The sequence below is a fragment of the Sus scrofa genome, chromosome 12, assembly GCF_000003025.6.
Source record: "Sus scrofa isolate TJ Tabasco breed Duroc chromosome 12, Sscrofa11.1, whole genome shotgun sequence".
Lineage (NCBI taxonomy): Eukaryota > Metazoa > Chordata > Mammalia > Artiodactyla > Suidae > Sus > Sus scrofa.
In genome coordinates, this window is record NC_010454.4 from 19381288 (window position 1) to 19408948 (window position 27661).

At 52.0% G+C, this 27661-nt stretch overlaps 1 long non-coding RNA gene across 1 annotated transcript in view; it reads right to left on the reverse strand.

Moving 5' to 3' along the window:
* The window catches only part of LOC106505423, a 32825-nt gene continuing 6331 nt past the window's right edge, over nt 1168-27661 (reverse strand). Inside the window, exons 2-4 of the long non-coding RNA XR_001299854.2 lie at nt 20201-20346; nt 1927-2072; nt 1168-1337 (exon numbers count right to left, since the gene is read on the reverse strand). This is a non-coding gene — a long non-coding RNA (uncharacterized LOC106505423). The remainder of the gene's footprint in view (nt 1338-1926; nt 2073-20200; nt 20347-27661) is intronic.

The following is a 27661-nucleotide window of genomic DNA, read 5'->3' on the forward strand; positions in this document are numbered from 1 at the left end:
CTGTCTTTTGAGCTAAGGGCTTTATAAAAACTTCATCTCAGGCTATATATTTTCTTTCTTTTTTTTTTTTTTTTTTTTTTGTCTTTTTGCTATTTCTTTGGGCCACTCCCGCGGCATATGGAGGCTCCCAGGCTAGGGGTCGAATCGGAGCTGTAGCCGCCGGCCTACGCCAGAGCCACAGCAACGGGGGATCGGAGCCGCGTCTGCGACCTACACCACAGCTCACGGCAACGCCGGATCGTGAACCCACTGAGCAAGGGCAGGGACCGAACCCGCAACCTCATGGTTCCTAGTCGGATTCGTTAACCACTGCGCTATGACGGGAACTCCTCAGGCTATATATTTTCTAAGCAGTCTGCCGATTATTTTTCTAGAGCTGCTGGGTCCCACTGCTAGCGGGTGGCTGAGCTGGGCTTCACACCCAGCCATTCTGAGTCCCTGCCCATGACTTTGTGCTTCCCCCTTGAATGAGAAGAGAAAGACAGGATTTCCCTGGGAATCTGAAAAAGCTGGAGTTTAGGGGCCAGAGGCCAAGGCTGAATGTCTATGCCAGGCCTTCCCCTCTGCCCTCTCCAGGGGAAGAAAGCCTTGAGCCTTTGCAATGATACCTTCTGTGGCTTCAGTTTTCTTTTCTGTCTGCAGAGGGCACAAGAGCAGATGCGCTGAGGCAGTGGTCCCCAAACGCTGGGGTATGGGTGCTGCCGTGCATCAGAACACCAGGATAAGGAGTTCTCATTAGGCTTAGTGGGTTAAGAACCCAACAAGTGTCCATGAAGATTTGGGTTCGATCCCTGGTCTTGCTCAGTGGGTTAAGGATCCCGCGTTGCCATGGCTGTGGTGTAGGCTGGCAGCTGTAGCTCCGACTGGACCCCTAGCCTGGGAACTTCCATAAGCCGCAGGTACAGCCCTAAAAAAAAAGAAAAACTGGTTTCATGGAGTTTCTGCTGTGGCTCAGCAGGTTAAGAACCCAACATCGTCTCTGTGAGGATGCAGGTTTGATACCAGGCCTCGCTCAGTGGGTTAAGGATCTAGTGTTGCTGTGGCTGAGGCCGAGACTGGCAGCTGAAGCTCCCATTCAACCCCTACCCTGGGAACTTCTATATGTGGCAGGTGCTGCTATAAAACCAATAACAACAAAAATAAAAAAAAATATCAACACATCTCCAGCTGATGAGTCAATAAATATTTATCAAACATCTACTATTTGCCAGGCTCCGTTTAGGTGCTACAGACACATCAGTGAACAAACAATAGAAATATAAATAAACAGGCCTCGAAGGTCTCTCTTTATTCTCTGTCCATATTTGTCCTGGGGAAGCAGGTGTTGGTGCTTCAAGCTGAAAGACCAAATGATAAATTTAATTATAATGCATTTCCCACCCCCATATTCACACCCCGAACTCCCATCCCCTTTTGATCCCGAGTCAAGGCCAATTTCAAAACTCCCTTGATATTCAGCTGGGAGCTTGCAGGCCCCAGACAGTCCTTCAGTGGCCTGTGGGAATATCCCAAGAGAAATATTTTTTGTCAAAAGAATGCCAGCGGTTTAATTACTCTGTGGCCTGTGTTGCTGATTTCCATTTGACAGAGCGGAGCCCAGAGAGACCGGAAGGTCTGTTGTGAGAGGCTTCGGCAGCTGGGGCCTGGGGCCTGTGCCCTGAGCAGGGGTGGGGAGAGTGGGGAGAGTGGGGAGGTGGGGGGTGGGGGGCACACGGCACAAATGCTTTGAATGCCTCCTCTGCGTGAAGCCTTCTGTTTTACCACCGGCTATCGGGGGCAGTTTAATTTATAATGTCCACTGCTTGTCACTTATCATTAGCCAAACAGGGAGGTGGGAGTGGGGGTGGGGGGTGAGGGTGGGGGCAGCCCAGAGGGCAGGAGAGGCTCTCAAAACAAGATGCATCAATAAAATTAAGGTATACCCACCAGGCTCAGGGAGTGGCCGCGGCCAGGCAGCCCCATGTTGCTCTGAGGCCAATCTCATCTTTCTGCCAGGGCTTTGCAGCAGCTCATGGTGGGAGTTGCATCAGTGATCGTGTTTCCCCCCCATCAAATCTCAGCAAAGGACTGTGCTGTGTGGTACAAAAGGGAAAGAGAAAGAGCAGGATGTGTCCTGGGATTGGTTCCCACTGGGGCTGCAAACTGGGACTCCAGAGTGGGTCTAGTCTGAGGTTGGATATTGTTTGGCCTCGACAGCGTTTGACAAATTGGAAAATTTCACATCAAATTCTGGGTTTCTGACTTTTCTTGAAAAAGTAAGATGTGACAAAACCACACTGTCTTTTCCAGCAGGGCAAGATGCAGCGGATCACCAGCTTGGGGCAGCCACGTGAGGTTGTGGGGGTTGTGCACTGCACAAGGCAGCTGGTCAATGGAGCAAATGGAGGCTGACCCCAGCCCAGGCCATCTGCCCAGCAAAGGCCGTGTGGGCAGGATGTGGGCCTTCTAATTCACTGCCTCCAACAATTCCTGCGGCCGACTCCCCCTGCCCGGCTCCTGAGCTTGGTGAGCACGTGACTTTCTGACTCTCAGCATATTAAGGACACTGCTCCATCTTCTCTATGTAAGGAACTCCTCTCCATCCTTCAAGGCTCAGCTTAACTCTACGTTCCTGGACCTCCCCTGAGAGCTGGTGGTTCGAACCTCTGTATTTTCCCAACAGCCCATGGCCATGGCTATTACAGCACTCAGCACACCGCTGAGCTCTAATTCATTAACAGGTCTTTGTTGCCTATAGACTCTGAGCCCCTTGAAGATGGACCCTACTCCTTCCTGCTCTCCCTCTGCCTGGGGCACAGCACTTAATCAGCGAGGGCTGAATGGATGACTTGTAGAGAAATTTATAACAGGCAGGGGAAGCTCCCAAGAGGCTGCCTGAATTCCCAAGCCAGGAAGGTCAGGAAGAAGTAAAAGATTTTAGCTTTGGGGTTTTGAAATAAGCTCAGACTCCTAATTCCCTCTCTTGGATTCTCTATAGGGCATTTGAAATCTTAAATACATGTGTGTGTGTCTATGAGTTCCTTGAGGGCTCAGCAGGTTAAGGATGCGGCGTTGTCACTGCCAAGGCTCAGGCCGCTGCTGTGGCATGAGTTCAGTCCCTGGCCCTGGAACTTCCACATGCCTTGGGTGTAGTCAAAATATATATATATGCATATATATATATTCAATCTTTTTTCTTGGTATTTTTGAGATAGAATTGGCATATAACAATGTGATGGTTTGACACACAGATATATTGTGAAATGATTACCGCATAAATTTACTTAACACCTATATCATCTCACATAATTACAATTTTGTAGGGGGGGGTATGGTGAGAACATTTAAGATCCTGCTGTGTAGCCCAGGGAACTATATCCAATCACTTGTGATAGAACATGATAGATGATAATATGAGAAACAGAATGTATATATATACATAACTGGGTCACTTTGCTGTACAGCAGAAATTGACAAACCATTGTAAATCAACTATCATAAAAATTTTTTTTTAAATTACTCTCTTAGCAATTTTCAAGTATAAGTTGCAAATTCTAGTATTTTCCACTATCTGGTCCAGTTAAAAGGATGAAAAGGTGTGACCTGGCAAGGGGACAGCATCACGCTCAACACACCATCAGTGCTCAACAAACGTTGGCTGTTAATATTATTACCCATTCAAAGAACACGGGCTGAGGGCCCACCCTGCAATGTGAGTAAGATGAGATTCTTGATTTTGTGCTGGCTAAGCTGGGGAAGTGAGGCGGAGGTTACAGGAGTCAAGATCAGCTCGTCAATGGAGTTCCCATCGTGGCTCAGAGCAAACGAATCAGACTAGTATCCATGAGGATGCAGGTTCGATCCCTGGTCTTGCTCAGTGCGTTAAGGATCCACCATTGCCCTGAGCTGTGGTGTAGATCATACACGCGGCTCGGATCTGGCGTTGCTGTGGCTGTGGTGTAGGCTGGCAGCTGTTGCTCTGATTAGACCCCTAGCCTGGGAACCTCCATATGCTGCAGGTTCGGCCCTAAAAAGACCAAAAAAAAAACAAAAAACAAAAAACAAAAACAAAAAAACCAAAACAAAAAAACAAAAAATCAGCTGGTTCATGCTGCAGTAACAAATGATTCCAAATAAATGAGGCCTCAAGCATCACAGTCAAGTTCCTTTCTCTCTCACACTTCATGTGTGTCATGAGTCAGCTCCTGCCTCCCTCGGCACTTTCTTTACTCCAGTGCCAGGCTGGCAGCGCGGTTTCTGGCAGGGGCATTGCCGTCCTCTGCAGTAGAGGGAAAAGAGAGCAAGGTGAACCCTACTTGGCTTTGGAAGCATCTGTTTCTCACTGACTCATAAGTCCCACTTCACAGGCTGGTGCAAGTCACATGGCCAAGCCTGAGTGAGGCTGGCGCATCAGGGAAGCTGGATCCTTCTCCAGGGAGGCGGAGGGAATTATCTCTGAGCAACGGGGACCGTGGAGCCCAGGGCCAGCAAGCAAATAATTACAGGCTGGGAGAAGTAGCATATAGTTCTGCATGGTGCTAGCAGAGGAAAGGGGCTGACAGCCTGCAGGGCAAGGAGAGCTTCATGGAGGAGGTGACATAGGAGTTGGATCCTGAAGGATGAGCAAGAGCTCACCGGGAAGAGAAAACAGGAAACATTTAGGTGGAGTGAAAAGGCAACTGACCAGACATGGAATTGTGAAAAAGCCCCAGTGACTGGGGGGGGAGGTGAGGGTGGGTCAGGGTGGGGCTAACACTGTCCAGGTGGATTTGGGCCCGGACAGGGGTGCTCTGTTGACCCTCAGGCTAGGGATTTGGGAATTTTCTCTAAGGGTGATAGAGAGGTATTAAACCAGGAGATACAATTTTGATCCCCGGACTGGCTGGATGCAGGGATGTTTTCATCCTAAGTGCAGAGAAAGAGCCAAATAAAAGGCAGCCCTAAATCAAAGAGACCCTCTCCTGCCCCCCCCCCCCCCAAGAAGCGAGGTTTTCTGCACTGGAGCCCAGACTGGACTGATCTCCTGGGGTCGCCTTTCCTACTGCCAGAGATTGGGCACAGCTGGCCTGCAAATGCTACAGGGGTGCAATGGGGACGGAGGTCCCGTGGACCCGCCTGACCCCGCGCACCCCGCCCGCAGCCCCCGCGCTGGAAGAGAGGCCCCTCCTCCCCTCTGGGGGCCTGGGGTGGCGGATATTTGTCTGTGATACGATTGTAATTTGGGCCCCATTTGGCCGCAGTAAATTGTCCTGTTTGCACAGCGCCAGGCTGAAATAGCTCGGCGCGCGCGCCCCAGGAAATGAGCTCAGGGCCTGGCCGCCGCGGAGAGCGCGCTGCAGCCGCCCCGGCGCTCCCGGCGCCCCCGCGGGCCCGCGTGCGGCCGGAGGGGCTATTTTTTCATTTGACCGACTTAAACAGGTAATTTGAATTATGATCATGAAAAAGTGCCCCGAGGCTCTGTCTGCCACCGAAAGCTCTGAGCAAAGTGGGAGACTCTGCCATGGGAACTTGGGGGATCTGCAGCATCTTCTTTTGGGGCGGGGGGGGGGTGGAGGAAGGGGGGGGCAGGAGGGAGGAAGAGGGTAGGGAACCAAGGCTTGGTCCCAGATGGGCTTCTTCTGCCACCTCCAATGAGGCATTAAAAAAAGGCAAAACCCCGGGGGGACAAAAATGCTTTCTGGGAGGAATTCCTGTCCTGGCTCAACAGAAATGAATCTGACTAGCATCTCTGAGAAGTCAGGTTTGATCCCTGGCCTTGCTCAGTGGGTTAAGGATCCTGCGTGGCCGGGAGCTGTGTCGCAGACACGGCTCAGATCTGGCGTTGCTGTGGCTGTGGTGTAAGCCAGCAGCTACAGCTCTGATTCGACCCCTAGGCCGGGAACCTCCATGTGCCATGGGTGCGACCCTAAAAAGATTTTTTTTTTTTTTTTGTCTTTTTGTTGTTGTTGTTGTTGCTATTTCTTGGGCCGCTCCCGCGGCATATGGAGGTTCCCAGGCTAGGGGTCTAATCGGAGCTGTAGCCACCGGCCTACGCCAGAGCCACAGCAACGCGGGATCCGAGCCGCGTCTGCAACCTACACCACAGCGCACGGGGATCGTTAACCCACTGAGCAAGGGCAGGGATTGAACCCGCAACCTCATGGTTCCTAGTCGGATTCGTTAACCACTGCGCCACGACGGGAACTCCTAAAAAGATTTTTTTAAAAAATGCTTTCTCAATAGGACTCTACATCCATGGAAGAGGACAGGTGAAGTATGGGTACACCGATGGCCCCAGCCTCTATAAGCAACACAACAGCTATTTTAATTTCTCTAGCTTGAGGTGGATCTTCACCCCCATACATAATGCGATAATCATGGCATATATACAGTTCTGTGCTCTCTTTTTCACATGCTTTTAATTCCCGAATACTGTTTCTTGTTGTTACACAATTTTCCAATTTACCGTCCTCACTAGTATCATAGTATTTCATTGGATGGATGTGCCATCAATTAGAGGACCATCCCCCTAGGTTGGCTCCAATTTTCCCTCTCATAAATAACGTCGCAGTAAATGTCTTTGTAGGTATAGAATTGTCCTCGCTTCCTGATGAATTATTTCCTTAGGATTAATTCCCAGGAGGTAGATTATTGGGCCAAAGGCTATGAACATTTTTATGTCACTCGGTATTATTGCCGAATTGATTTCCAAAAGGGTTGTGTCTGATGATTTACTGTTTCAAGAGGAGGAGCTCACCAAATGTGTGCACCCATGCTTCCCCACCCACACACAAAGGGCATGGCCTTGGGGGTCAGAGAGCAGGTCCCTGGGGGGAGCTCCCAGTGGAGGGGGGGGGTAGAGATACAGGTGAAAAGGGCCCGGGAGGGGTGGATGCTGGGACAGCCTTCACCCCAGGGTCAGTAATTTCTGGAAGGGCCAACTTCCTGAAGGTTGGACCTCCTCTCCTGTCTCATCTGTCCCAAGCCCCCATCTCACTGTCCCTCCTCAGAGTTCCTCCTGCCACGGCCACCTGGGAACGGGCCCAGCCTAGGCCTTGAAACAGCACGATTTGCTGAGCCAGCTTTACCATGAAACAGAAGCTACTGGCACCTCTGGCTTCTTGTCCTCGTTGTTTCCTGTGACGCAGAGCTAACTCCTCAGTGACAGACTCAGGAGGGGTGGCTGGATTTGCCATAGGAAAAGCCGTCTACCTCAATATAGGCAGGTCATTGCCAGGTTAAGTGATGGCGGAATCTTCTCTATTGACAAAGACCAAGACTTGGGAGAGGAAGACAAAACGTTGGCTGTCCACACCCCAACGATCCCATGGGCTGAAGTCATTTCTCCCACAACTGTTTTTAGTATCACCTCAGCTGACCTCCTGGACAGTTTTGTTACTTTCTCGACAACCCCGTAGGAAGAAAGCACTTGTAGGGACTACTGGGCCAAGGGAAGATAAACCTGACTTCTTCTCTTCGATAATAACCCATGTGTTCTTGGGACGAGCCACTCAGAGAACGTGGGTCCCAACTCTGCTGACAAGACCAAGTTCTGGATGGGTCGGCCACATCCTTGCTGTCCCTAAGGCCCAAAAGCCTTTGGCAAAGTATCTTTTATGCAGCCACGTCTTCCTCTCAAGGCGGCACCATGCAGAAGTGGACAGGAGGGGGCCGTGGCAGGAGGGACTCTGGGGATTGGACAGTGAGGAGGAGGCTTGGGAGTGACACAGATCTGAACATCTGACATCTGACAGTGAGGGCAGGGGGCGCAGGGGTTGGGGGTGGGGGCAGGGCAGGGAGTCAGAAAATCCCTGGGATAAACCGTTACCCGCCAAGTAGAGTCCAGAGCCAGATAACACGGTGCTTTGCTCTGATCCCTCAGGTCACAGCTCCTGTCCCCAGAGCCTGCTTCCCCAGGGTCTCCTGGAAAGCTACCACGCTATCCCTGAAGGGTGTCACGCTCAGAATCACCCCTCTACCCCAACTCCCAACAGGGGTCCCAGGATCCAGCTGTGCCCCTGACTGTATGTCTCCTTAGCTGAAGTTCTTGGCCATTGCCTGAGAGGAGGACAGAGGGAAGCCACCATTCCTCCAGCTGCCTGGAGCTCATGGTGCTGGCACTGTGGCTCCCTCCCTGATGAGCCTCAGCAAAGCAGAAGCCCGCAGGAGTTCCCTGGAGGCCTAGCAGTTAAGAATCCGGCAACTAGTTCCCGTCGTGGTGCAGTGGTTAACGAATCCGACTAGGAACCATGAGGGTGCGGGTTCGGTCCCTGGCCTTGCTCAGTGGGTTAACGATCCAGCGTTGCCGTGAGCTGTGGTGTAGGTTGCAGACGCGGCTCGGATCCTGCATTGCTGTGGCTCTGGCGTAGGCCGGTGGCTACAGCTCCGATTAGACCCCTAGCCTGGGAACCTCCATATGCCGCGGGAGCGGCCTAAGAAATAGCAACAACAACAACAACAAAAAAGACAAAGGACAAAAAAAAAAAAAAAAAAAAAAAAAGAATCCGGCAACTGTCACTGCTGTGGCAAGAGTTCAACCCTGGCTCTGGAATGTCTATATGCCTTGGGTGTGGCCAAAAAAATAAAAATAAAAATAAAGCAGAAGCCCACACATCAGGGGACTCCATACTGGTAACGGGCATCCCCCTATTCCCTGCTGGGTGAAAATGGGTGTGAACTGGGGGATGTGGGTGCTGCTCTTAGGTTGGGCCTTTCTTACTTTGGGCTGTGTTTTCCCACAAGCACTGCCTGCTGGCAGGCATCCTTTCCCCTCACCCCACTCAGCCGTTTTCAGCCCCTTCAGCTCTAGTTCCTAACCCGAAACATTGTCCCCAGTTCTCACAGTCTAACTCATTTGGTGCCTTTTGATGGCATCACCCAAAAGTGACTCAGGGTCCTCTCCTCCAAGGGTCTGCAAGGCTCAGCGAAGCCCAGCCTCCCTTCATCGTCTTGTTCATGGTCGCAGAGTCTGTCTCCCCAATACATCAGGACCCCGGGGGTGCTGCCCGTGTCTTACGCATCACTCGAACAAGGCGGCACCCCACCCAGGGCCTGCCTCTCCGAGCTTGCGCAGAAAAGCACGCTGATCAATTTCAGTTGTGCATCCAACTCCGCCTACACCTGACCAGGCTCTTGCTTGCAAGTGGTAGAAACCCACGCTGGCTAAGGCGCAGCAGAAGAGTTGATTGGAAGGATATTAGTGAGCACAGGCATCCGCCAGAAGGCTGGGCACCGGGATGGGATGGCAAAGGAGGCCAGGCAACAGGAAACAAGCTGGTGTCATACCGCAGGGACTTGGGTTGGGAGGTACCGTCCAGGTACCACCCCTACTGACCATCTCTGTCACTGCTCTGGAAATCACTGGCCAGTGTGAATTCTGGCCCAGTTTGAGGAGCATCAGGTTGGCCAAGCCTGAATCACATGTCCAACTCCAGGCAGAGGTGGGAGAATGCGGCTGGGCTCCCCAACTTCTGTGGCGGGACCCCTGACTTCCCCTAGGCCCATGGGAGAGTCCACACCCCAATGCGGGATGCTGAGCAGCCCCCCAAATGACAAATGTCTAACAGTTACCAAGAGTGTACCAGGCATTATCCTGGTGCTAGAATATGGATGGGAGGGAGCCAGGCCCCAGCCCGGCAAGGAGGCTGGTGGGAACGCACTCCCAGCCATGTTTGTCACTTATGGGCACCCACTCCATGCCAGGCACCGTCCACGGTCTTTCTCAGGCATTGTCCCAGTTTATCCTCAGTGCGGGCAGAGCTGCACTAAAGAGGCTGAGGGTCAAGGGAACAGCAGGCTGGCCAAGTTGTTAGGGCAGCATCACAGGAAAACTACTGTCCAGCTGGGTCTGAAAGACGGTAGATGCACTCAACGGAGTGGAAAAAAGGGAAAGGCATTCCAGGCGGAAGGAACAGCATGTGTAAAGGCACAGAGGCACGGCAAAGTCGGAGGATGCTCAGGCCATTGTGGCTGCCGGTGTGGTGGGAATGTAGGGCGCACAGATAGGCTGGAGGCTATTGCAGTGGTCTGGGTCAGAGATGAGGAGGCCTTGAATCACAAGGCAGTAAAAACAGCTAATATTTCTTGAACATTTAGTAAATGCCAATCCTTAAACAGGACCGCCTCATCAATTAGCTCCTTGAATCTTCACAATAGCCCGTAAGACAAGCATTCTTTTTTTTTTAATTTTGAGGATGAAGAAACTGAAGACCAGAGAAGTCAAGCGACTTGCTCAAGGTCACACAGCTAGTGAATTGGCAGAGCCGGGATTTGAACCAAAGGCCATATGTCAATCCCTGAAGGTGCCAGAAGGGGCATGACCTGAAACGACTTCTGATGTCGTCTTGCCTGATGCTTCCTGACAGCCGCGTGTTTTGCGCATGGAAAGCCCAGAGAGGAGCTCCCCGCATTGACAGGCTGGCCCTGTGTGTTGGGCGAGGGCAGCTGCTCCTCCATCCTGAGGCCTTCTCACCCTGGCAGGGCGCCCCGGAGCCAGACCTCTGCATGGGACCTCCAGGTACAATACGGGGATGCTGAAGTCTGGTCCAGATTGGGGGTTGAAGGGAGGAAGCTCTTTTCTAGGAGAGCCGTGGATTTCAGTCTCAACTCTGCTACTCATTGTCTGTGTGAATTTAGGCAAGTGGCTTAATAGCTCCGACCCCAGATTTCCTGGTCTATAAAATGTGTCCTGTATCCATTCCCCAGCATCCCATGGTGCCCTCACCACTCTTTGTGTTGTTTTGAGGAACAGGAAACCCAGACGCCTGCCCTTTGGGAGATTCGTCTTACGGCCCTTCCCCTGCGGGGCCAAGGGGCCTCTGCAGGGTCAGTTTGGGTCTTGGATGGGATATGGGAGGTGATTGGAGCTTGGTGGTTCCACTGGGGCACCCAGGAGAATGTGATGGGCAATCCCCGTTCCTGTCTGCTCTGAGCCTCTTGTCCAGCCTTCCTCTCCATTCTCTGAGCTCCCCCTTGCCCTTCCAGTAAGTTCCCAGTTTGCTTATGTTCGCTGGAATCCAGGAGTACGACTTGCAATCAAACACTCCTCCCAATAGAGCATGTCTCTCCAACTCATGCGTTTATCATAGAGATTAAAGACGAATGCCTGTGGCTGGCACATCGCAAAGGGACCAGCGATGTTGTCACCAGGGTAAATCTCAGTTAGTCTGCACAACAACCCATGCATGAGGCAGGGGGGTATACCCATTTGACAGATGAAGAAACAGAGGCTCCAAGAGATGATCCCAGAGTATCTGACTGCAGTGTTCCTCAGCCATCCATGGTCCCCCACTGCCCCGGGGGGCTCCTACGACACCGGTACACCTCCCCAGAGTGTCACTCATCAGCTGGAACCACACTGCCTTCCAGAATGCCTTCTGCGGAATTCCCGCTGAGACATGATGGGATTGGCGGCATCTCTGGAGCACTGGGATGCGGTTCGAGGTTTGATCCCTAGCCTGGCAGAGTGGGTTCAGGATCCGGCATTGCCGCAGCTACGGCATAGGTCACAACTGTGGCTCGGATCTGATCCCTGACCTGGGAACTCCATATGCCTTGGGGCAGCCAAAAAAAAAAAAAAAAAAAAAAAAGGTAGCCGTCAGAATGCCTTCTGCAGCTCAGGCATTGGCCCTGCATAGCTCGAGGTTGGCGGGGGGTGGGGTGGGGGCGAGGACCAAGTCCTCCACGTGAGTGTCCTGTAGCCCCGGGCTTGTCCCTGCTGTCTCAGGTAAAACTTTGGAAACCTCAACCCCTAATTACCGCCTGGCACAGGGCACCCAGTGGTTTCCGGGTGGCTTGTATTGACTCGCGCAGTCTTCATAGGAAGACATGGGTCTGGGCTAAATTTAAGCACCGTCACCGACAATTTAACAGTTTTCTGTGGGGGGGTAATTTAATGGTAAACCATAATTACCGATACAACTGATACCTTAATTCCCAAAACAATCTGTGGAGGTGTGTGGAATTCAAATCAGTCCAATTAGAATTCCATCTGCTCATAATAAAATATAGCATAATTGCTAATTGCCCTCCTTGGCTCACAATATTTTAAGGTAGAAATGTGGGGTTGTTTTTTAATATGGCTTTTATTTTAAAGTGTTTGGTTTCAATTTTGGACAAATGCCCATGAGAGGGAAGGCATCCAGGTCTCTGCACTTGGGCTCCTGTGGGGCCTCAGTGCTTCTCCCCTTGGCAAGAGCAAGTGGCCCGGGAGAAGGTCAGCTTGCACATGGGGCTCCGCCAATATCAGAGGTCCAGGGCTTAGCAAGGCTGAGAGAAGCTCTGTTGACATAAGCCACTTGAGTTTTAGCGTACTTTTGAGTCGGCAAAGCAATCTGATAAGCACTAGAATCAGAGAGGCAGACGTTCAAAGCCAGACCCTAGGATGTGAGGCAACTTACTCTCTGTGTGACTCAGTTTCCTGATCTGTAAAATGGGTATAATGATTTATCTTCCTCAGGGGGTTGCTGTGAAGATGGACAGGGTGCCTGGCACACAGTAAACATTCCAGACATGCTAGCTGTGCAGTTATTATAAATACATTCATTCAGGGAGTTCCCATTGTGGCTCAGTGGAAGTGAATCTGACTAGTATCCATGAGGACGCAGGTTCGATCCCTGGCTCGGTGGGTCAGGGATCCGGCGTTGCCGTGAGCTGTGATGTAGGTCGCAGACATGACTTGGATCCCGAGTTACTGTGGTTATGGTGTAGGCTGGCAGCTACAGCTCGGATTCGACCCCTAGCCTGGGAACTTCCATATGCCGCAGGTGCATCCCTACAAAGCAAAACAAAGAAACAAACAAGAAACCATTCACTCATCCAGTCGACAAATATATACTGAAGCCTGCAGGTGTCAGGCATGGTTTAGATGCTGAAGATGTAACAGTGAAAGTACCAGATCAAGCTCCTGCCTCGATGTAACTTCCCTTCTTGTGGGGGGACGGCGGGTGGTAAGCAAAGGAAGGTGAAAAATAATCTGACCCCTGCAAGAACCATGGGCTCTGGTTTACGTGGTTTTCTCACTGAGGATCTGAATTGTTCAGCCCTCCCTTGGAAGCTGAGTTTATAGATCAGGGAATGGAAGCTCCGAGGTGAAATTTGGGGCAGCTTGCACGTCCCCACCCCCACCCCAGACGTGGGAAAGACAAGCTGGGAGAAACAATCTCAGCAGAAAGGAACTAGGCAGTCAGGACGAGAGGGCCACCGAGGAGGTGCGAGGACCCAAGGCGCTGAAATCTCAGCTCTCTACCTTTAATCTGGAAGCGTCCTCAGGATCCCCTGGAGGCCACCGCGGAGGGGCAAGGGCTCAGGCAGTGGTGTCCCAGAGACCTGGCTTCAGATCCCGGCCCTAAACCAACTTGCTCTCAGGCCCAAGACAACTGCTTTACCTGCTCCCAGGAGGTGTCCGCTCCCCTGTAAACTGAGAATAAGAAGATCGTGTCACAGGGTCCTTGGCAAGGGTTTGTGGGGACCCTGCATGTCAAGAACATAGTACATCCTGAGCACTCCAGAAGTTCCAAGTCTGTCTCCCTCTTTTTAAAACTCAGGCCCAGAGGTGTTCCTCCTGTGGCACAATGGGATTGGTAGTATCTCTGCAGCGCCTGGACACAGGTTCAATCCCTGGATCAGCACAGTGGGTTAAAGGATACTATAGCTGTGGTATAGGTCGCAACTGTGGCTCAGATCTAATCCTTTGCCTGGGAACTCCATATGCCACGGGGCAGCCAAAAAAAAAGAAACAACAAAAAACAAAAAACTTAAAAAAAAAAAAACAAAAAAAAAAACAACTCAGGCCCAGAGAGGGGAAGTGACTTGCCCAAGGTCACACAGCAAGTTGTGGCAAAGAGTAGGCAGGTGTCACTCCAGTGTTCTTCTCATCCTCCCGGACAGACAGGAGGCAGCTTTTCAGTGGCCAGGGAGAGGGTCTTTGCCAGGCAGGTGCTGACCAGCAGTAGGCCAGAGAGACAGTTTCAAAAGAAGGGGGGATGAGTGTCCAGCCAAGAGACACTCCAATTTGACATGTACCCGAGTTAGAACAAAATAAGCCACGTAGATTTTGAATTCAGGCATTTGTTTACTCTCAACTGCTGAGCATGTTGGAGACGCCATGGAGGAGCAGAGAGGGAGTGTGGTGGGGGCAGGTGGCTGGGGGAGGTTGGAGGGCTGGGGTGGGACTGGTCTGGAACGGAGGCATATTCCTCCAGATGACCCCTTCCCGCTGAGAAGCCCTCTGGCATTCCCAGACAGGCCCTCCCCTCCCCGTTGGACAAATCCACTTCCCAGCTGAGATCCAAGAGGCCTCCAAGATTAAAAACCTGGTCACCCACTGGTTATGGGGCAAATGGCTTCTATTACAAGAGGGCTCCAGGGGCCTGGGAACCCAGCAAGGAGTGGGCAGGTGCCTGCTGATACCGTCTTACCCAGGGCCAGGGCCATTCACTGCCCACATGGAGGTGGGGGCCTGGGGGACCCGCATTAGCTTCCTGTGCCTCGGCGGTAATGACCACTCATGGGCTGGCCACTGCCCAGACCCCAGACCAGCCCATGGCTGAGAATCTGGGTCCAGACTGAATAGGGCTTGGCTTGCTGCTCAGGCGCACCCCTTCCTACAACTGGGGCCTGGGGGAGGGAGGTTCAGGAACTGACTCAGACTTTTAGACTTTTAGCAGCCCCTGGGAGAGGCCGTGAGATTCAAGGACGGAGGCCCCAGGAACGGGGGCAATAGGCTGGGAAGACTTTGGGGGTTTAATTCATACTTTTAGCCAAGAGACTCCCCACCTCCTGCCCCCATGCCCTCAGAGGCTTCCGGATCTAACTTTTTTTTTTCTTTTTTTGGCTTTTTAGGGCCACACCCTCAAAATATGGAGGTTCCCAGGCTAGGGGTTGGATTGGAGCTGTAGCCACCAGGCTATGCCACAGCCACAGCAACATGGGATCTGAGCTGTGTCTGTGGCCTACACCCCAGCTCATGGCAACGCCAGATCCTTAACCCGCTGAGCAAGGCCAGGGATCGAACCCCCAACCTCATGGTTCCTAGTCGGATTCATTAACCACTTAGCCATGACGGGAACTCCTCCATTTTGGGTCTAACTTTAGACTCTCAGGTTCCCTCATAACTTCTGCAATTGCAGGTATAAATGGTTCACTGAACCAGCACAATTCCTAATATCATCAAAACACAATGCTTTGTCCCCCACCTTCGTTTACGTTTTCTTTCATGAGTAATTGCCCCTGTTTCGGAATGAAAACTCCTGCAGGCCCAGGCCTTTTCTGTCCACTCTTAGGTAAAAGAGAGTTCTGAAGTCACTTTAAGTCACAAACAGGGTCTCAGTTTCAACATGGAATTGCTGAGTTCTGTGCAATATTTTACTGTGGGCAGCAGGGTCCCTTAGAATAACCAAAACTAAAGTAAGACAATGTCTACATTTGTCTTCGGACACAATTCTCATTTAGTCACTTAATTTGCAAACTCTGACCCAGGGTCCATATATGGTTGACGCTGGCTGAGGATGCTACAGCGACACCTCATCTGGGTGTTCAGAGACCTGCCCTCAGTCACCCATCTCACAATGATTAGAAGTTCAGTGACACCCGGGAGAGGAAAAACCCGTTTCTATCCTTAAGGCAACAACCAAGAAGCATGGTGCTCTACAGCCTACAGCCTAGATGAGATCACATCTCGTTTACCTTCCAGAAGTACCCATTTTACGGATGGAGAAACTGAGCCTCGGGGAGATTAACTAATGTGCACGAGAACGCTCGTGTTTAACATTAGTAAATGGCAAAGTTTAGACTCTAACCGAAGTCTTCTAGCCCCAACTTTGAACTTTTCTCTGCTTCACCACCAGCCTCTGGTCCATTTAGGGCCATTTCCCGACTCTCTTTTGTTGCCCCTGTGAGAGAAGAGTGAGGCAGAGCATCTGCAGTCTGAGAACCAACCCTGGAGGAAGGGCAGGTAGGCTAAGTCCTTCCCCGCCATCAGCAGAAAGCAAGCAAGACTCAGACCGCCACTGTGGCCAGGGAAGCCAGAAGGTTAAAGCCAGCTTTGAACACCATAAATTTGTGAAAACATGTAAGCCCTTGAGTGCTGTGATATTACTGGTGAAATGAAGACTGTAGGAGAAAATTACGATTCAGAATTATTCAAAGGAGTGAAAACTATTTGGAAGTCAAGGGGAACAGGGGCTGCAGGCAGCTCCTGGCTCAGTTTTATTCTCCCAGGCACCCCATCTTTAGGAGAGATTTTCTTTCTTTCTTTTCTTTTCTTTTTTCTTTTTTTTTTGCCTTTTTGCCATTTCTTGGGCCACTCTCACGGCATATGGAGGTTCCCAGGCTAGGGGTCTAATCGGAGATGTAGCTGCCAGCCTACACCACAGCCACAGCAACGCGGGATCCGAGCCGCGTCTGCAACCTACACCACAGCTCATGGCAACGCCGGATCCTTAACCCACTGAGCAAGGCCAGGGATCGAACCCGAAACCTCATGGTTCCTAGTCGGATTCGTTAACCACTGTGCCACGACGGGAACTCCAGAGGTTTTCTTTTCCCAAGAGTTCAGAGAGAAGTCCCAGAACAGATCCTCATTGGCTCTGCTGGGTCATGTGTCTCTCCCTAAACCACCCACGATGGCTGGGGGAGTCTGTGACATGATTGGCTAAGTCTGGGCACATGACTGGTCTGAAGCACAGCAAGGGTGGGAGTCAGTCCCACTGAGCTAGTAAGGCAGGTAGGGAAAGAGCTGTTACTAGAATTCTGGGGGAAAGGGGGGAAATTGGACAGGAAAGAGGGCTTTGGATGACAGATTAAGGATTTCTACTTTATAAATTGGCAGGAAGAGCTAATGGATGCTTTTACACAGGGTAAAGACATTATCAAGATGGGGTTCAGGGAGATGAATCAGGAAGCAGTGAAATTGTTGCTACTCATGACTTTTAATCAATTAAACATACATACATCTACTCGTGTTAATTACTTAACCATGTGGCATAATGAATAAGAGAATAAAGCCTGGCTTTGTCACTTACCGATGACTTTGTGGAAGTTACTTAACTTCTCTATGCCTCAGTTTCCTCATCGGCAAAATGGGTATTGTTTTTTTCTAGGCTTGTTATGCAAATTAAAGGGATTTACACATAAAGCAGGGCTGGCCAGAGAGTTTGCTGCAGTTCCCAGGAGCCAGGACACCTCAGGTCCTGGGGAAGCCTCTGGCTCTGGCGGCACCGACCTGCCCAGGCTGGCCTGGCAGCGGTAGCCAGCCTGAGCGGTGACCCACTTGTGTGTTGCCCTCCGCAGCCTCTTTTGGCTGACAAACAGGAAGGTGGCAGTGCTGCCTAGGTGCCCCTGCCGCCCCCACAGCCCTGTGTCTGGCCCCAACCCTCACCTCTACTTGAGGCTGCGGTGAACTTGGTTGGTGCTTCTCTCACCACAAGCCACAGTCCATCACAAATTGCCCTGTGGTGAGTTGCAAGCACATTTATAATGGATGAAATCAGGGGGCGAGAGCTCATCGCTGAGATGTTTAGTAAACAAAACCCTGGGCCCTTGGGTGGGGGGCAGGGATGCTCGAGGGAAAACAGAGACAGAAAAAGTGGGGTCCCAGCTTCCTCTGAGAGTGCTTGAATGGCTCCACTCGTCAGCTTTTGTTTTTATCATTAAACTTATTTTGAAAATGTTCAGTCTATAGCAAAGTTGTAAGAATATTATAAACTTCCATACACCTGTCATCTAAATTCACCCTTCCCAGAGTTCCCGTCGTGGTGCAGTGGTTAACATATCCGACTAGGAACCATGAGGTTGTGGGTTCAAACCCTGGCCTCGCTCAGTGGGTTAAGGATCCGGCGTTGCCATGAGCTGTGGTGTAGGTCGCAGACTCGGCTCAGATCCCACATTGCTGTGGCTGTGGTGTAGGCTGGCGGCTGCAGCTCCAGTTCAATCCCTAGCCTGGGAACATCCATATGCCGCGGGAGAGGCCCTAGAAAAGACAAAAAAAAAAAAAAAAAAAAAAAAAAAAAGCTAAATTCACCCTTCCTTAACATTTCGCTATATTTGCTTTAGTTCTTTCTCATTGTACACACGTATATTTAATACACGTGTATATATATCTAATGTAATAAAATACACACTGTTCTTCTTAGTGTTTTATTTTGCTAAACCATTTGAGAATACGTTGCAGCGGAGTTCCTGTGGTGGCTCAACAGGTTAAGAACCTGACTAGTATCCACAAGGTTGTGGGTTTGATCCCTGGCCTCGCTGGGTTAAGGATCTGGTGTTGCCGTGAGCTGTGGTGTAGGTCGCAGATGCAGCCTGATCCTGCGTTGCTGTGGCTGTGGTGTAGGCTGACAGCTGCAGCTCAGATTTAACCCGTGGCCTGGGAACTTCCTTATGCTGTAGGTGAGAGGCCTCAAAGAGAAAAAAAAAAAAAAAAAAAAGAAGTTGCAGTAATCATGACCTTTCCCCCTCAAAATTTCAAGGACATTTGCCTGTATACCTATAGGAAAAGTCATCAACCTCAGGGGCTTGAGATCACAATACTGTGGGGATCTAATTTCCACTCTAATTTTGAATTCCACTGATTGTCCAATACCAGATTTTATAGCATGTTGTTTTGCTTTTTACAGCCACACCTGCGGCATATAGAAGTTCCCAGGCCAGAGCCAAATCAGAGCTGCAGCTGCAGCTGCAGCTGCAGCTTACACCACAGTTACAGCAACACTGGGTCCTTAACCCACTGAACCACAACAGGAACTCCTATAGCAACGTTTCGTTTCAGTCCAGCTCCCTAGACTCTCCCATAGTGAAGGTCCCAGGAAACTGGACCCCTTTGGTCCCCCTCCCCCCTCCCCACCGCTGGCCACTACTCTGCAGTCAGGTAGGAGGACTGAAGCTATGACCAGGTCAGAAAACAAAGCCAAGCTTGGCGTGACGGATGGGGCCAGACATAAGACCTGGCTAAGCTTGGAGAGCCCTGGCAGCTTCTTCCAGAGGGTCCTGGGGGATGGGAGTCCAGGCGAGCAGGGGGAGGGGCACGTTGGTTCTCGAGGGTACTGGGAGCCCAAGGGAGACAGGAGGCCCCCGTGTCTCTTCTGTTATAGCAGCCAATCCCTGGCCCTGGATCGGTGGGGGCAGGAGGGCTATTAGGGAGATGGGGAGAGGGACAGCTTTGTCATCTGAGTGCTAAGTGGCTACTTTGTATAGTCACTCAACAAACATTTACTGCACCCTTGCTCTATACAGAGAACTACTCTAGGTGCTGGGGGTGAAGCTGGATAGGGCCCCAGCCCCAGCCCCGTGGCGTTTTATGTTCTACTGGGGGATGTGACAGTTTGGATTGTGGTTATGGAAATAGTCACTCTCCCTACCCGCCCCCACCTGCCCCCACCCACACATCCACAACCCTGTTATGAGCGGAATATACTTCTCACTGCTGATATATCATCTTGGCCATGATGCTTCTTTAGCCAGTAGAATGCTGGCGGTGTGTCATGAGCACCCTTGCTGTGAGGTTCGGCTTGGCTTTTAAGTTCCTGCCATCCTCCATGAAGAGAATATATCCCAGGGAGTTCCCGCTGTGGCACAGTGTGTTAAGAATCTGACTGCAGCAGTGCGGGTCACTGCAGAGGCACGGGTTCGACATCTGGCCTGGCGCAGTGAGTTAAAGGATCTAGCCTTGCTGCAGCTGCCATTCAGATTCAATCCCTGGCCAGGAACCTCTGTATGCCTCAAGTGTGGCCATTAAAAAAAAAGAATATGTCCCTGGAACCACTGGTCCAAGGAGAGTGAAGAATTACTTGGAACAGATCTGCACCAGAACCGCAGCCTGGAGCTTCACTGCCCCAGCTGAGCCACAGACTCACAAATAAAAGGAAACGCTGTTGTTTGAAGCCCCTGAGTATGGACGTGCTTTGTTACACAGCGTTGTCTCCGTAACAGCTGACTACGATGGGCAGAGACATAAACAAGCCAACTAGTAAATGCATGACAGGAACAAGAAGACAGAGAAGGCTGCAGGAGAGGAAAAGAGAGCGGAGATGCTGGAGATGCTGCTAGAGAGAGGGCAGCCGGGAAGGCTCTCTGCTAAGGGAGCCGAGAGCCGAAGGAAGCAGGGGAGGGAATCGTGTGTTATCGAGGGGAGGGGATTTCAGGCAGAGAGAGGGAGAGGAGAGAAGATAGGGAAATTGAGTTCTTGATGGAGAGTGGGGCCCCGAAAAGGCACCAGGAGGACCCGGCTCCTTTCGCACTTACTGACCTCAGCCTGAGATGTGGAGTTTCCTCCATGAGAATCACAGGGAGCAGCACACGCAGCAAAATCCCTTTGTAGATGGTACCATCCAGCACAAATGTGAGGGCCGGCTGTTGTCCGGTGTGTGTCCAGCGGTCTGGGTCCCCCATTTCCTGGACAAAGGCGACATTTACTCATATTTCTCCTCTATGTACCCTTGTGCCCAGCACTGGGGAGGGTAGGTCCACAAACACATTTATTATGCACCTGCTGTTACTGGACACCGTGTGGGGGTGTCTCACACAGATGGCTAGAAGGAACCTTGGAACTCAGATCCACCTGCTCACAGATGGGGAAACCAAGGCTCACAGAGGTGACTTGACACCCTCAGGTAGAGCTCAGATGCTGAGGGATGGGGGCGGGGAGTGAATGGGGTGAAATGGGCAGCGGTCAGTGTGAACAAGAGCTGATCCATGGCTGAGTCTTAACCTTGACCTTGCTCAGTGGCCACAGCAATACCGCTATCTTTCCCAGGCTCCCAGAAATCTCCAAGGGGACCCCGGAAATGCAGGGCACTGAGGACAGACCTCCGGGCTCCGGCATGGACTTGGCCGGGCGGGCCTTGCCCTGGACTGCCCGGCTTTGCCACTCTGTGCCAGGAGCTCCAGCCTCTCCCCAGGGTGCAGGACGCCACCCCCAGCCACCCTGGCCCAGTTTCTTACAAGCTGCTCCGGGATGGCAGCGTCCCAGCCCCGCTATAAATAGCATCTCTCCTGGGCCCCAGACGGCTAGTTGGCAAACACTGTAATTTGCTGAAAAGTTTGGAATGTGTCTAAAAATGAAGAAGGCAAATGAGACCAGCCTTGAGGGGGGTGCGACCAGCGTATCCATTTCAGAGAAGGGCCGAGTCGCTCTCCTGATCTTCGCCAACATCTTCGCAAGGGTGCTGCAGGCAGGGCTTCGGGGAGAGGGAACAAATGTGGGTCTAGGAAGTAAATATTATCATTTCCACCGACGGCGGCCACCTCTTGGATTGGCCTCACCCCTGACCTTCCTGTCCGAAGGAGAGGGGCTGCCACCACTGGGAGCGGGCGGCCATGGCTTAACCCTTTCTTGGACTGTGCTCACTAAATCGAAGTGATCAGCTTGTAAGGATTATGAGCCAGAAGGAAACCCCCCAAATAATTTCATCCAGCTCCCCCAGTTTGCAAATGAGGAGGTGATCCGACAAAGGCCAAAGAGCAAATTGCAGCTGAGCCAGATTTAGGCCGAGGTCTCTGGGGTCTCAGTTTGGTGCCAAGTCGTGGACCCATGGCCTCCTGCAAGGGGCCACCTCTCTTAGGGATGAGGCGGGGGCTGCGGGGGAAGAGTCTGTGGCTCTCAGATCGCAGGGAACATGGACAAGCCTTTCTGATGTTCTGGTCTGACTCTCACTGCATTGCTGGGAGGCACAGCCCTTGTTGTTCTCACGGCCCCGGGGGAATAGAGACTCATTCTCACCCACAAGCCAGAGAGAGGCTGGAGGGAAACTCACCACACTGTCCTCAAGACAAGATCAGAGCCTTGCCTAGCTTCCAGTAGAGCTCACTGCCCAAACAGCCATCTTTTATTATTCCTTGTGCTATCTTCCGAGCTCTTGATTTTCCCCTCAAGGCAGAGACAGAGTGTCATCGTGGTGGACTGGGAAACAAGAATTCTGAGCTGGAGCCCCAGATGCAGCACTAGCTCACTCGGGCAAGTCACTTCTCTTCACAGAGCCTCAGTGAAACTATATGTAAAACTATAATGAAAAGAGCTGGAGTTCCCGCTGTGGCTCATCAGGTTAAGAAGGCAATATGTTGTCCATGAGGATTCAGGTTTGATCCCTGGCCTCGCTCACTGGGTTAAGGATCCAGCATTGCCACAAGCTGCAGTGTAGGTCGAGGATGCTGCTCAGATCTGGCATTGCCGTAGCTCTGGTGTAGGCTGGCAGCTCCGACTCAACCCCTAGCCTGGGAATGTCCATATGCCACAGAGGCGGCCCTAAAAAGACAAAAAAACCCCACAAAACTTCCAATGATGGAGGGCCTAACTATGTGCATTTACATGCATTCATTCTCTTTGTCCTCATAACAACACACACGATATATTCTTATCCCATTTCCAGATGAAGAAAATGAGGCAGAGGGAGTATATAAAGGTTCAAAACCACACCATTAAAAAAAAAAAGAAGTTTGAAACCCACTGCCCTTGATGTTCTGAGGTCCCTTTCAGCCCTAATAATTTTCTGCCTTTGGAGACTTCAAACAGTTGGTAGCTCCAAGCTCTTGTCTGTTGAGAGGCTTTGTCTGAGGCAGGGCAGACCAGGAGCGGGGACAGTTCACACCCGTGGGGAGGATGTCCATGAGGAAGGAGCGAGGATACCGAGGTTTTAGACCTTTAGGGAACAGCCGCATCCCTGCGAAAGGCACCTGCCTCCCTGGAGGCTCACACGGTGGGGAATTGTGGCTGCAAAGCGACATCCTGTGGTCGGTTTTAGAACTGCACCCCATAAGACCTCAACGTCCAGGTTAATTCTAGAGGACAAGAAGAATGGGGGAAATATTATATTACATTATGAGCATCTAAATTTTCCGTGGAGTCTTTAAAACACACAGACTTCAGGGCCTCACCCCACGCCTAGACAACCAGAACCTCAAGGTGAGGGACAGGGGGACTCTGGTTTTTTGGCTGAGGCGATTCTGCTGCAGCCTGACGCCAAGCACAGAGTTTTCCAAGGGGTGCTGGTCAGAGGACCTTCACTGTGCAGCAGCTCCGACTGGAGTTTCACTGCTGTCTGAGCCACTAGAACTTTCTAGGCTGCTGACAATACTAAATCCATTAGGTATTATTTACAAAAGGAAATCTAGCTGCATCTTCCATTTGATTTGTGCTTTATTAGGAAATAAAATGGTAGCTAATAAAGACAATGTTAATATGGAAATTGAATCAGTCATTTTAGGTCAATGTCAATGAAATTTAGTCTATGGGCAGAGGATATAAATGTCTTTCTTTCCCCCTTTAAGGTAGCGGGTTTTTTTTGGGGGGGGGGGTGCTGGGTGAATCCTCCAAACACTAGCAACAACAGAACTCGCATTGTGGTTTATACTTTTGAAGCACTTTACAGGTACTTTACCTGATTGATTCTTCCCAATTATCATGACTTCCCTTTAAAATGAGTAAGTCTGAGTCAGGCTTGGGCAGTCATGACCTCAAGCCACAAAGCAGGGTAACAGGAGCATCTGTCAGTTTTCTCTTGTGACCTGCTGCCTCTCTGTTCCTCCCTCACCCCCTAGAGGGATTCTCCTCTCGTCCTTCCCCTGCTCAGGAAGCCACTCTGGCTCCCCAGCGATCAAGTCCAAGTGCACAGGCCTGGTTTCGAGACCAGGTAGCCTGGAACCACCTTCTCTCCCATCGCCCAGCTGGGCTCCTCTCCCTCCATCTCCTCCTCCCCACCCCTTGCTTGTCTGCAAACGGGTCCCAGCAGAGCAGCCCCTAGAGAAACAGAGAGAGTCCTCGGCCAGGTGGGGGTGGCGGGTTGGGGGGGGAGCCTGGCAGTGGGTCCCCTTCACAACACCCTCCAAACCCCCATGCCTGGCCTCTCTTTTTCAGCCCCTACCAGTCCCTCCTCCTCCAGGAAGCCTCCCTGTCCTTGCTTGAATATCCACAGGCCAGCAGGGCAGGACAGCCGCCTATGTATGGCCTCCTACCTGCCCTCCCCCCACCTCACGCATGCACCTGCCCTTCGCCCTTTCTGCCCAGCACCGTAATCTTTTTTGAGTTATTTCTGTTTGTCCCATCTGTCAAGTGAGGGGGTAGGTGGTGGGTGACAAGGAGAGCGTCACCATCCATGCTGGAACCCACTGTTTGAGTCCATGAACAGAATGGGGGTGATAGACGGGGCCCCTTCCTCCCGCCCCCCTGACCTGCTGAAATCACGCTGGCTGTTGTGATCTCTGGGGGCCACCCTGCAGAGCGACCCACGGCTCTGGGAGGGACATCCTCGGAGCCACTCGGGGGTCAGGAGGGCCAGCTGGACGTGGGTGGCTGGCCTGGGAGAGGGGGCTGCAGGGCCTGGAGCACTGGCTGTGTGCCACTTTCATGTCACCCTCAGGGCACGGGGCAGAGTTTTACCCACATCCTACAGGTGGGAAAATGGAGACCCAGAGGCGGTGCTGGGGTTCACGGCGGTGCCCCCGCCTTTTAATGCGGCCGAGGCCAGGCCGGGGCTGCTTCTCAGCCCTGGAAGCACAAGAGAACCACAGGGGCCCTTTAAACTCCCCAAGTCCCGGTCTGCACCCAGACCCTCTCTGGGTGGGGCCCAGGTGACCATATTTTTAAGGTCCCCGGGGATTCCAGCGTGTGGCCAAGAGGAGAATGGACACTACAGGCTGAGACAGCACCTTGCAAACTGTCCCTCGGTGTCACTGCATGGCTCCTTGGTCACGGAGCCTCTTTCCTGGTCTGTGAAATGGGAATAACTGCACTACCCTGAGTCAAAGTGCTTCCAAAATGCCACACGCATTTTTTTTTTTTTTCTTCCTAGGCTATACCTGCAGTCTACAGAAGTTCCTGGGCTAGGGGTCCAATCAAAGCAGCAGCTGCTGGCCTTTGCCACAGCCACGGCCACACAGGATCCAAGCCACATCTGCAACCTCCCATCCTACACCACAGCTCGCCGCACCCCTACGTCCTTAACCCACTGAGCGAGGCCAGGGATCGAACCCCATCCTCAGGGACGCTATGTCGGGTTCTTAACCTGCGGAGCCACAACAGGAACTCTGCGACCTGCTCTTTTTGCCCTAGCCCTTATCACCTGCAAACATACTAGATATTTCCCGTATTTATCCTGCACATGCTGTTCTGATTGACACACACGCCCCACCTCTGCCAGGACATGGTTCAGTTCAGGGCCAGGATCTCCGTCTTTGCCTCGTGTTGTCTTTCGCTGCATCCCAGTCACTAGTCAGCTCACACAGCCCTTGGCACAGTCAGGGCTGAATAAATATTTGTTGAATGAATGAATGAATGAATGAATGAGTCACAGTGCCTGGCAGCACGGCAGGCCTCTCAGAATGTCACTGGCATTGTTGCTGCCACTATGCTTGTGGTCACAGCCTTCCAGCCCGAACGGCTCACCTCCCGGAGCTGCGTGCGATCTTAAGGCCACCCAAGGTCAAGCAAACTTTCCTTTTGCTCTAGAAACTTGCCTCCGTGCCCTGCTCCTCGGGCCTCCGATTCTGGGCACCAGCAGCGAGAAACCACCAAGTTTTAAGATTTCATTTGTAATTCTTTGCAGATGAAATGTCAGAAAGATGGGAAAGGCAGAGCCATAAATCTGATCCTAATATAGCATAGAGCTTATTAATGAAGAATAAATCACTGAGGGAAACCTCCCCGGAGTGCTTGGCCGGGGCCCGCGGGGAGAATGGCATATTTATGTGCAAACCTATCGCATCTTGTACTTTCTCAGATATATGACCAAGGCAGATTTGCCAGGGCAGCAGCCTTAACATCCAGCAATTATATTTTTTTTTCTAGCAAAAATTCATCTCTTCTATAGAAATCTCCTAAGCATTTATTGGATTAGGATCACATCCAAATGTAGAAAATTAAACATACACACCACCGTGGGACCTCGGCAGGTCCTGGTACAGAACGTCCATACCCCCACCTCCAAGATGCTCCCAGGGGGCAAAGCCGAGGCCCGAGAAGGGACCTGCTTTCCGCAGCATCACCCAGGTGGCTAAGGCTGGTGGAGACAAGAAACTGGTCCTTACTCCCACCCGCCCCTCATCCTCTCATCGCCCCAGTGTGAATCGGTTACCACAAGGGAGAAGGGACTTGCCCGGTGGGATTCAGTGAAGGAGAAGATGACGGGGAGATTCTCCAGTGTCATCAAAAGGGTGCCTATGGAGGAACGAGGGAGGCAGGAGAGACAGGGAAGACGTGAGGGGCGAACAGAAGCCAGAATAATGCAGCGGCTTCTAGAAGGCAAGGAGGTTGAGTTTTGCTCAGAGCCACTGCCAGAGGGCATGCAGCCCAGTCAAGACCTTGGCTTTCGGACTGCTGACCTCGGACCGTAAGTGATGGAGTTGGGGTTGTTTGAAGCCACCGCTTGTGGTCATTGGTCACAGCTGCCAGAGGAAGCTAACAGCGTATTAGAGAGAAGTTGTGTCCCAGGAAGCTGCACCTGGCGGTGTCTGCAGACAGCGCTGGGGAGAGACCCCCTGCCCTTGAGGGTCACCCCACATTGTCTCTGGCGCCAGGCGGCTCCTCCGGTGGGCTCTTTGCAACTCACCCTCCAGGCTGGGCTGCAGAGGGCCCTTCTCCCGTTTTCTCAGTCCCTCGGTCCCTCGTCTGCAGCTTTTCTGCAGCCCGACGCCCCCTCCATCACTCCCTCCAAAGCTCATCACCCAGCCGCCTCGCCCCCATCCCTTCCTCTCTTCTAATCCCCGAGAAGCTAAGGAAACAGCGACTTAGTCCAGGGCCTCCCCCGACCCCTGCGGCCTTTCCTGTTCTCAGCCACCAGCCTCGCCACCCCTCATGGCCTCGGGAGCCACAGGGCTGGAAGTCCCCTGCTCGATGCTTCTTTGGGACCTACTCCAGTCTGGTGATTGCCCTCTCTACCCCTGGGCCCTCAGGGACAGAGATGTGGCACAGGGAGCTCCCGGGGGAGGACCTGGGAAGAGGGGCAAATGAAGGGGAAGGGGGAAAGTGGAAATTTGTGAAAAAGCGGGTGGCCGTGGCCATCATTCTCCAAGTCTGGCCAGTGGCCCGCCTCGCCTGGCCGGCAGCTTATTAAAGTGCACAGTCCTGGACACTCCTCTTTCTTAGTTACTGAGCAGAAAGGGTGGGAGGTGAGCACCTCCGGGCTTGAACCCTCCCAGTGCGAGATGGTCATGCAGCCTCTCCACACCCCAGGGGGCTCTGATTTGCACACAGCAGGATTATGAGGATTAACATACATACACAGGAGTTCCCGCTGTGGCTCAGCTGTAAAGAACCTGACTAATATCCATGAGGATGTGGGTTCTATCCCTGGCCTTGCTCAGCGGGTTAAGGATCTGGCATTGCCATGAGCTGTGGTGTAGATGTAGCTCAGACCCAGTGTTACTGTGGCTGTGGCTGTGGCTGTGGCGCAGGCTGGACCCCGAGCCTGGGAACTTCCATAGGTTGCAGGTGCAGCCCTAAAAAGAAAGAGAAAAAAAAAGTGTATTGTTAAAGAAACAAAACAAAACATAAATACATAAAGTGCAGAAGCCATGGGTACCCCCTCCATACCCCCCAGGGCCCATCATCTTGAAGCCCAAAGGATCTAACCTCTGCCTGCCTGAGGGCCTGGAAGTGCCAGAGAATGAATGCCCTTGACTGGCTAGCCCTGGGACAGAATGGGGTTGGGGTATACCCCAGCTCCCTCGCCCTCCAGGCAGATTGCTCTGAGGTGTGACTCCCTGAACCACCCCCCCA